Genomic DNA, 8,547 nt, shown 5'->3' with positions numbered 1-8,547 from the left:
TGATGCAATGACTTCTAGTAAATTTACAGTTATGCAATCAAGGTATGTTTTCTGCATGTGTGTTTCATGTGTGCATTAATACTTTCTGTGTACATACCCATGTTGACACTGATGTATCAGTTACAAATTATTACTTTTGCTTTTTGTTTAATATTCAAAGTTCATCTCTGATTGACCCAATTCTCTTCAATTACGTTTAGAGTTGCATAAAAAAGTAGCAACTGAGGAGCATATTAGATGATTTAACAAATTAGACTATATGTGTGTTTACAACTACTAATCTATTTTTTAAATATTTCATATTATTGCCTATTGCTCGTTATAAAATTCTGCCTTTAACATCTCAGATTAGAGCAGAATCCTATATTATTGTTTTCAATTTTTATGACCTGACTGGCCAAATGGCAAAATTCTGAATTTTTTTATTAGTTTTATTTTTTATGCTGTAAAAAAAAGTTTTTAGGGGCGCCTGGGTGGCGCAGTCGGTTAAGCGTCCGACTTCAGCCAGGTCACGATCTCGCGGTCCGGGAGTTCGAGCCCCGCGTCGGGCTCTGGGCTGATGGCTCAGAGCCTGGAGCCTGTTTCCGATTCTGTGTTTCCCTCTCTCTCTGCCCCTCCCCCGTACATGCTCTGTCTCTCTCTGTCCCCAAAATAAATAAACGTTGAAAAAAAAATTAAAAAAAAAAGTTTTTATTTTAATTCCAGTTAATTAACATACAGTGTTATATGAGGTTCAAGTGTACAATATAGTAATCCAACATTTCCATACATCACCTGGCACTCATCACGAGTGCCCTGGTCAATCCCTACCGCCTACTTCCGCCATCCCTCGGCCCACCTCCCCTCTGGTAACCGTCAGTTTGTTCTCTAGAGTTAAGAGTCTGTTTCTTGATTTGTCTTTCTCTCTCTCTTTTTTTTTCCTTTGCTTGTTTGTTTCGTAAATTCCATACATGAGCGAAATCATATGGTAATTGTCTTTCTCTGACGGACTTATTTCCCTGGCATTGTACTCTCTAGCTCCATCTGTCATTGGAAATGGCAAGGTTTCATTCTTTTTCATTATTTTGACTCTTAATTTCGGCTCAAGGATATAATGCAATCCATCACAGAGTCCAAAAAGGAAAAGTTCAGAGCATTTTTAATAGTGATAGCTTCTATTTATTGAGGATGTACCAGACATTCTGTTCTGAGTGTTTTATGTGCCTTAAATGATTATTTGAGGTAGGATATACCCACTTTACAGATGAGGAAACATTGGCTCAAAGAAACGAAACCACTTTCCCAAGCTTCAACTACAAAGCTGATTTCCTTCACCTGAGGACACTTTACAGCCTTCCAAAATAATTTAAATGTTTGTTTGCTTCTTTATTTCTTTTTAGAGAGGGGTGAGGGGCAGAGAGAGAATAATCACAAATGCTTAAAAATTATAAACCTGAATTTGAAGGTTTCCTCATAATACTTAAGGACAAACTTTAGTTTTATTTATTTTATTTTATTTATTTATTTACATTTATTTATTTATGAGAGACAGAGTGAGACAGTGTGGGAGCGGGGGAGGAGCAGAGAGAGAAGGAGACATAATCCGAAGTAGGCTCCAGGCTCTGAGTTGTCAGGGCCCGAACCCACCAACCATAAGATCATGACCTGAGCCGAAGTAGGAGGCTCAACTGACTGGGCCACCCAGGCGCCCCTAATTTTTTATACAGTGAGAGAGAAAGAGTTGGGGGTGCAGAGAAAGGTGGGGACAAAGGATCCAAAGCAGGCTCTGTACTGACAGCAGAGAGCCTGGAGAGGGGCATGAACCGAGAGATCATGACCTGAGGTGAGTTCAGAAGCTCAACCAATTGAGCCAGCCAGGTGCCCCAAGGACAGACTTTAATTCTGCATTCTAGCTAGTGTGTGTCCACTAACCATGGTAGGTGCCCACTAGTCTGTTTCTTGGCAAGGTTTCCTGGGATTAGAGGTTTCTTAGGTTCCCTCTCCCTTCTCTATTCCACAGGGGATGCAAAACCAACCTGACAATCACCCTGTATCAATCAGAACCCTTTCAGTTATGAGGAAAGAAACTTGACTCAAACTGGCTTAAGCAAAAGGATCAAATGTGTTATTGGCTCTTGAAACTAAGAAGTCTAGGGACACTTGGGTGACTCAGTTGGTTAAGCCACCGGACTCTTTTTTTTTTAATGTTTTATTTATTCTTGAGAGAAAGGGAGACAGAGCATGAGTGAGGGAGGGGCACAGCAAGAGAGGGACACAGAATCCAAAGCAGACCTCAGGCTCTGAGCTGTCAGCGCAGAGCCCAACATGGGGCTCGAACTCACGAGCCATGAGATCACTACCCAAGTTGAAATCGGATCCTCAGCCTACTGAGTCATCCAGGTGCCCCAAGCCACTGGACTCTTGACTTTGGCTCCGGTCATTATCTCCAGTTAGTGAGTTTGAGCCCCGCCCCTGGCTCCACATTGACAGTGCAGAGCCTGCTTGGGATCCTCTCTCTCTCTCTCTCTCTCTCTGCCCTTTCCCTGCTCATTATCTCTCTCTCTCTCTCTCTCTCTCTCAAAAATAAAAATTTTTAAAAAATCTAAAGAATTAAAAAAATAAAGAAGCAAACTAAGAAGTCCAAGAGAAGACTTACTGCAGACATGGCTCAAACCATCACCTTCTTCTCCTCCTGGAAACACACTGGCTGTCAGAAGTTCCAGACTCAAAAGCTCATGATTTCAAGTCCAGTGGGATGAAAGAATGGTTCTTTGCCTGTTTCTCAAACAAAAGTCCTTGGATGATCTATAGCTGAGCTGATCGTGTGACTCTATTACATATTCATCCCGGAATCAACGCCTGACTCAACGAGGATGAAATAGTCTGATTGGTCAGACCCAGGTTCTGTGCCCAACTGTCATTAGAGTTGATATCAGTACCTGGATAGAGAGTGTGGGACAGGTGGTAGTCCTAAAGAAAAACCAAGGTATTGTTAACAATAGAATGAAAATGGATGCCCAGCAGCAAATGTAAATGACCACAATGTAATGGGTCCTAATGCCCTATGAGCCTAGGGATTCTCAATTACATACATTCTAAAGTCCCTGCACATGGAATGACAAAAAGACCTAACATTAGGGGCACCTGGGTGGCTCAGTCGGTTGAGTATTCAACTTTGGCTCAGGTCATGGTCTCATGATTCATGAGTTTCAGCCCCATATTGGGCTCTGTGAGGACAGCTCAGAGCCCGGAGCCTGCGTGGAATTCTGTGTCTCTCCCTCTCTGCCTCCTCTGCTCGCACCCTGTCTCTCTCTCTCTCTCTCTCTCTCTCAAAAAAGTAAATAAACACTAAAAAAATTTTTTTTAAAGAAGACATAACATTAGAAATCAGGATAATTCCTAAAACACAGATAAAAACTGCCAACAAATGGACGGAGGTCCTATGTTCTAAGTATGGATTCAGTTAATATAAAGCACTTTTCACGCAAAAATTAAGTTATGCCAGAGTCAATATCTGTGTTTCCATAGCAGTAAAACAAGTGTCAATCATCCCTCTTCTCCCACACTGACATTGTCATGACCTTGGAAATTCCACAGTTTAAAACAAAGAAGCCATAACAGGGACTAAAGGAGCCACAGGCAAGCAGGTGCCAAAATTTTCAGCTTATCCTGAAGAGCTAGCAGAGGAGAAAGTCTCTACTCAGATGGTGTCCATCTGGTTTACGTATTGTATACATAGAGTTTATGTGAAACCTACAGCCAGAGACAAGGGTGATGCAGAAGGAACAGACCGCTCACCTTTCAGAGAGCTGGAATCCACCAAGAACAGAAGCTCAGCTAAGGCACGGGGGAATGAAATGGGTTATTGTTGGAGGAGTCTGCAGACTGGTAAGACGGAATTGGGTTTTGCTTGAATGAAACTGTTAGCACAACCCCGGAACCCTTGATGGAATATGTTAGTGTATTCCGAAAATAAAGAGAAAGTGCAACATAATAGTGAATATTTTCAAAATGAAGATTAATATTTAACTCTGAATTTGAATCTTTCTCAAATATAAACTAATTTACAATGCCCCAAAGACTTGGGGCGCCTGGGTGGCTCAGTCGCTTAGGCAACTGACCGACTCTTGATTTCAGCTCAGGTCATGGTCTCAGTTTTGTGAGTTTGAGCCCCAGGTCGGGCTCTGCACTGAGAGTGCAGAGCCTGCTTGGGATTCTGTCTCCCTCCGGCTCTGCCCCTCGCACTCTTACTCTGTGTCTCTAGGAATAAATAAATAAACTTAAATACAATAAAATACCCCGAGGATTAAGCTGGTCTCCTAAAGAAACTCTCTGTTTATTAGATTCCTTCCTCACAAAATAGCATGGACAATACCTATGTATATTTCAAATGTAAACTTCAACAGAAAGCATTTTCTTAGAAAAGGCAGCTGTCAACCACACCAGGATCTCAGCCCAGAGACCTGAGTTCAGCTCCCACTCGACACCACCCCATCACCTCCACATCCTCCTCCACATCTCCAGGTGGTGGTGGTGATGATGATGATGATAATGATAATGATGATGGTGGTGGTGGTACCTCCCAGGAATTAATCACTTACTATATGCGAGGCGCTCTTCTGTGCCTGAGCATTTGCCATGGATGATATAGAAGTACCACAGTTATCTCCACTTAACAAGTAAAAATAGCAAGAGACAGAGAAAACAAGTAACCTGTGCAAAGTGACAGCCATTCAGCAGCTCCCTCACCCACCTGTTTAACCCAACCATTCAATTTGTGGACGGGCTAGTAAAAATCTCCATTTTCTCACTTTCGGTAACATGCCAGTTGTTACGTCTAAAAATTGTAATCAGCCTTCTGATTTGGATATGCCTGAACAAGCCTCACATGAGTAAGGGCAGGACTACGGTGAACTGGGTCACTTTGTGACGGCCACTTTCTTAGGCCCACCGCAGAACATTCTGTCATTGAACATCTGGAACCAGAGAAGACGAATACTAAGAATTCACTTCAGCCACCTCCCCGTGCTGGGAGCTGTAGGATGTCGTGCAGAGAGTAGGGCTCTCAGTATCAGTCCTGGGTTCAAGCCCGGCTCCCCCGCTTGGCAGCTGAGTCATGAGGAAAATTTCTTATCTTCTCAGTGTCAGTTTCTCCTCTGCGGAGAGTGACACCACATACCTCACAGTACAGACTACCCTACAAAACAGCTAACAGCTTCATCCTGGCCCCCAGTACACACTTCACTATAATAGCATCATACTCAGGGTGGGAAGGTTTGAATCCCCAGATGATCACTATAAGATATCTGCAGAAGGGAAAGAAAACTCAGAAGACAGGAAAGGACCAAATTTAGAGATAGCCATTCTATCTCTGCTAGAACTAATCTTGACTAAAATAACCCCAAATGTGCTACTTCCTCTTTCCTGGAACAAAGAACGAATGTATCATCTGTGAGAGCTTCCATCAAAGTTTCCCCTGATCTGCTCTCACTTCTACACAAACGTTTTCGGATTACGACCAGCAGCGGCATACCAGTGGTGAGGAAAGGAACTGGCGAGGGGATTGGGGGGCACCGATCAGGCCATCAGCCTCTACTTTACCCAAATGACCTCAGGAACGTCACTTGTTGAGAGGTACTAGGAAGCTGATGGTTCATCACACCTCAGGGAAGTATGATCCTTGTTCCGACTCATTTGTCCTCTTTCTTGGTAATCTGCTTCCCCATTACCAAAGCTATTTTTTTAATTAAGAACAAATTTTTAACGTTCATTCATTTTTGAGAGACAGAGCATGAGTAGGGGAGGTGCAGAGAGAGAGAGAGAGAGAGAGAGAGAGAGAGAGAAAGACACAGAATCCAAAGCAGGCTTTAGGTTCTGAGCTGTCAGCACAGAGCCCAACTCGGGGCTCAAGCTCACAGACCACTGTGAGGTCATGACCTAAGCTGAAGTCGAATGCCACTGAACCACCCAGGCGCCCCTATGAAAGCTATCCTTAAAACATCTCTTACTCCCCTGACAAGATAGATCAAGAAGAAGGTTGAGAGGGTAAGAGGTTGGCTCAGTGGCTTATACCTCAGAAGTTGCTTTGGCCCAACCACTATCCTCATCATCCCCAAACAAGATTTGACCGTTCGTGTCTGTCAGACATCACAACTACTTGCTGGGTGGCTGCTGACATTAAGCCTAAGTGACCAGTGAGCCAAGTGGTTTGGAACCCTAACATTTAACTCCAAAACATCTTCATGGTATTTGCTATCTCAAGTTGACAGTCAGTCACTCTTAGAGATGTTTTACAAGAACACTTGATGAATCTTATGAGTAAAAGCAGATACAAAAGAAGATATATTGACCGATTCCATTTATATGAAGTTTAAAAACAGAGATTAGCAAAACTAATCTCTAGTGCTAGAAGTCAGAACAGTGGACACCTCGGGTGGGGGATTTCTGGGTGAGAGAAAGAAGAAATGTTTTCTTTTTTTTTTTTTTTTTAATTTTTTTTTTCCCAACGTTTTTATTTATTTTTGGGACAGAGAGAGACAGAGCATGAATGGAGGAGGGGCAGAGAGAGAGGGAGACACAGAATCGGAAACAGCCTCCAGGCTCTGAGCCATCAGCCCAGAGCCTGACGCGGGGCTCGAACTCCCAGACCGCGAGATCGTGACCTGGCTGAAGTCGGACGCTTAACCAACTGTGCCACCCAGGCGCCCCAGAAATGTTCTTTTCTTAATTGAAGTCCCGGTTAACCGGTGTATTCACTTTGTGAGAAACGTCTACAACTGTACCCTTATGATTTTCTATATGTATATTATACTTTAGAGAGTTTATTGAAAGAAAGAGGAGTAGCAGGAGGGAACAAAAGAAAGAATGAAAGAAAATAGGGGCACCTGGGTGGCTCAGTGGGTTGAGCATCCAACTCTTGATTTCAGCTTAGGTCAAAATCCCAGGGTTGTGGGATCAAGGCCCACACTGGGCTCCATGCTGAGCATGGAGCCTGCTTGGGATTCTCTATCCCTCTCCCTCTGCCCCTCCCCAGCACATGCACATGCTCGCTCTCTCTCTCTCTCAAAAAAAAAAAAAAAAAAACAGTCTGAAAAGATGTGACATTAATTAAAATCACAATGAGCCATCACTACACATGTATTAGAACAGCTAAAGTAAGAAACATTGACCATGCCCAATGCTGACAAGGATTTGGAGAAACTGGATCTCATACATTGCTGCTGTGAAAGTAAAATGGTATAGATACTCTGAAAAAAAAATTTTTTTTGCAGTGTTTACCATACGATTCAGCACTCATGCTCTTGGACATTTATCTCAGAGAAATAAAAATTTATTTCCCCCTAAAACATGTATACAAATGTTCATAGCACAGATGTTTATGTATGGTAGAAAAATATTAGAAACAATTCCAATGTCCTTCAATGGATAAATGGTTGGACAAACTCTAGAATGTCCACATAATGGAATACTACTCAGAAATAAAAAGGGATGAATTGCTGATACAAGCAGCAACCAGAATGGACCCCCAAAAGAATTCTGCTTTGGTGGAAAAAGGCAATCTCAAAAGATTACATACTCTTTCTGTCCCTTTCCAACGTTTAAGGTGTCGAAATGAGGATGTGGTGGGTCCTCTGGCGTGAAATTCTGGATTTCCCTGGGTCTTCTGGTAGGAGTCGTGATCTACTAGCCTGACAACACAGGAGCCAAAAATCTGTATATCATCTCTCTGAAAGGGATCAAGGGTCAACTGAACAGATTTCCTGCTGCTGTGGATGTCATGGTGATGGCCATAGTAAAGAAAGGCACAGCAGAGCTCAGAAAGAAGGTACATACAGCAGTGGCAATTTGACCACAAAAGTCATATTGGAGGACAGACGGTGTGTTTCTCTATTTTGAAGATAAGGTGGAGGTCATAGCAAAATACAAGGCAAAATGAACAACTGTGCCGTCACTGGACCAGTTGCAAAAGAGTGTATAGACTTGTGGCCAAGGATTGCATCCAACGCTGGCACCATTGCACAATTCTTTGGTGTCTTTGTTAAAAATACTAATAAAAATTATTTGTTCCCCCCAAAATTACATACTTTATGAGTCCATTTATACAACACTCCCAAAACGATAAAACCACAGAGCTGGAGAACAGATGACTGGTTTCTAGGGATGGGAGGGGGATGAAGTAGGCGGGGTGTGAGTACAAAGAGGTGGGTGGCCTGAGAGAATTCCTTTGTGGTAATGAAACTGTTCTGTGTCTTTTCATAATTTTTTAAAATTATTTTTAAGTTTATTTATTTTGAGAGAGGAAGTGCACAAGAGGGGTAGGGGCAGAGAGAGGGAAAAGTGAATCCCAAGCAGGCCCTGCACCATCAGCACAGAGCCTGATGCAGGGCTTGAACCCACAAACCGTGGGACCATGACCTGAGCCAAAACCAAGAGTCAGATGCTTAACGACTGAGCCACCCAGGCGCCCCCGAAACAGTTCTGTATCTTGATTTTGGTGGTAGTTACACAAATCTATATATGGGATAAAATTACATAGGACTCTACACACACAAATGCAGTAAAAAAATA

At 42.8% G+C, this 8,547-nt stretch overlaps 1 pseudogene; it reads left to right on the top strand.

Annotated features, from left to right (window-relative positions):
- The first annotated feature begins 7,149 nt into the window (after window positions 1-7,149).
- On the top strand, window positions 7,150-8,070 carry LOC101081019 (annotated as a pseudogene).
- Window positions 8,071-8,547: the final 477 nt, after the last annotated feature.

This window comes from Felis catus, chromosome A1 (assembly GCF_018350175.1).
Source record: "Felis catus isolate Fca126 chromosome A1, F.catus_Fca126_mat1.0, whole genome shotgun sequence".
Lineage (NCBI taxonomy): Eukaryota > Metazoa > Chordata > Mammalia > Carnivora > Felidae > Felis > Felis catus.
Note: the sequence above shows the minus strand (reverse complement) of the source record. Positions and strands in the feature narration are given on the sequence as shown.